Source organism: Bison bison, unplaced genomic scaffold (assembly GCF_000754665.1).
Source record: "Bison bison bison isolate TAMUID 2011002044 unplaced genomic scaffold, Bison_UMD1.0 scf7180017851639, whole genome shotgun sequence".
Taxonomy (NCBI): domain Eukaryota; kingdom Metazoa; phylum Chordata; class Mammalia; order Artiodactyla; family Bovidae; genus Bison; species Bison bison.
In genome coordinates, this window is record NW_011482212.1 from 59145 (window position 1) to 61303 (window position 2159).

At 42.2% G+C, this 2159-nt stretch overlaps 1 long non-coding RNA gene across 1 annotated transcript in view; it reads left to right on the forward strand.

The window, feature by feature from the left end:
• Positions 1 to 2159, forward strand: part of LOC104996733 — a 6768-nt gene that overhangs the window by 871 nt on the left and 3738 nt on the right. The window contains exon 2 of the long non-coding RNA XR_826239.1: positions 990 to 1222. This is a non-coding gene — a long non-coding RNA (uncharacterized LOC104996733). The remainder of the gene's footprint in view (positions 1 to 989; positions 1223 to 2159) is intronic.

Consider the following 2159-nt stretch of genomic DNA (forward strand, 5'->3'; position numbering starts at 1 on the left):
TGAAAGCCTGTGGGTGAATGGGTTCTTGCTGAGAAATCCAGCGGCCAGTTTACAGCAATGGGCAGCAAGTTTTAATACTGTCATTTATGAAGTATTTGCCTACTGGAAGCCACAAAACTCTTATCCCATTAGAGTCCCATTAGAGAGTCCCTCACTCATTAGAGTGAGGACAGGATGGGAAGTGAGAGGGCAGTGGGAGGTTGCTTACCCTCTCCTCACGTACCTTAGTATGTTCTTTCCACCCTTACTGACTTCCTGCTGGCTCAGCAGGATAAAACTAGAAAGTTAGGCTGGACTTGAAAGCCGGAAGCCACTACCAAACCGCTAAGCCTCGAAATCCAAAGCTAAGAACTGAGCCAGGGTATAGTCACTGCCTGAGAGACTAGAGAAAGAAGACATCCAGTCCTGTTCAAGATGGAATTGGTAATATAGTATCTAATATATATGGATTGCTTCCCTATGTGTCAGGCAATAATCCACTCTATAATGTAAATTCTATTTTTGTGCCCATTTTATAGATAAGGAAACTGAGGCTAAGAGAAGGTAAGGAATTTGTCCAAAGCTCCATAACTAATAGGGACAGAAATGGATACATATCCAGATCTATGTAACTCCAGAGTTCAAGTTCTTAGTCTGTATATGCTAACACTTTCTCAGATTCGTGGTCAGGAAGCACTAGTTCAGTGAATGAAACCATCACCTGGGACATTTAGATTGCAGGTTTCTCTCTTGGTTCTATATGATTTAATGTTGGCCCTTTCCTGGTCTTGAGATCTCAATGTCCCTCTCTGTAACTTAGGCCATGGAACACTGGCATCAGATATCACCAGGATCAATTGAGAATTGGTTGTTTTCTGTCCTCTTCCTCCTGAGAGGAAAAGACCAGAATTCACAAATAGAGTCTTATTATCCTAAAAGTGGGAGATCCTTCCAAAGGGGACAATATAACAGGTATTTGTTAATTTAAAAATCTCTCTTCTTCCTCGTAGATCCTGCATTTCTGCTTCCTCTCACTTTTGGAAGTTCATTGATGCCTGATTTCTGAAAGTCATCCTCCTTTGCCTTGGTGCTTCTGGCCACATACCTCTATTCTTGTCTCCCTAACCTCCCTTCCCATCCCTCCCCACCACCTTTTCAAGGATGGCCATTCAACTAACTCGAAGAGGAGCTCTCTCTCTGCTGCTCTTCCTCACTCCAGCAGTGATGCCAACATGGTATGCAGGTATGTCATAGGAACTGTAGCCCATTATTTCCAGGAAGGGCAGGGCTTAGACCAAGTCTTAGAGAAGGGAAGGTTAGACTGAAATAGGAGGCACTTAGATACAGAGAAGAACTATCCTCAATAAAGAAGATGGTTAAACATTGAGGCAGGCTACGGAGGGAGGCTTTTGAGGCAAACTAATAGATTTTTGAAAACAGGCTGCACCAGCATAAAAGTGAGTTTGGTCAATATATTCTTGTAGTTTATTTGCACAACACAGGGAATATAGCAAATATTTTATAATCACTAAAAATGGAGTATAATCTTTAAAAATTGTGAACCACTATATTGTGCACTAGTAATTTATGTAATACTATACACATGAACTATACTACACATGCTGCAGTCCAGGGGGTCGCAAAGAGTTGGACACGACTGAGTGAACAACAACAGCCACATACTTGAACTATACTTCATAAATATAAATAAATATTAAAAATGTGGCTTGTTAACATGGCTTTTGAGGCCATTATCTTACCTGCTTTTCCATTTTCTCTCTCTTTCTCTCTCTCCTCCCAGACATTATTTATAGGATGAGATTTTTACAGCTCCTTTCTGATAAAGATTGCTAATGATAATTCAGACCACATTCTCTTGAACAGGAATCCCTCAGTTTCTTCTGGCTTGTTTCTTACTTTGGAAAGGATGGGGATTTCTAGATCCCTGAATGTGTTTCATCCTTTGCCTCTGGGGAGATATAGGGCGCTCAAGAGAACTCATTCAGCGAGGAGGGAAAGGAAGGGGAGGAATGAAGGAAGGATAATGAGGTGCCAGACAGGAGTTTTTGATGGGGCCCAGCTGGCATTCCAAGTGCTAATAATATTCTGTGGTCAGCACTGTCTGCCTTCATGGGGGCTGGGGGGAGCAGGGGAAGGAGACAGGCCCAACTAATGGAGTT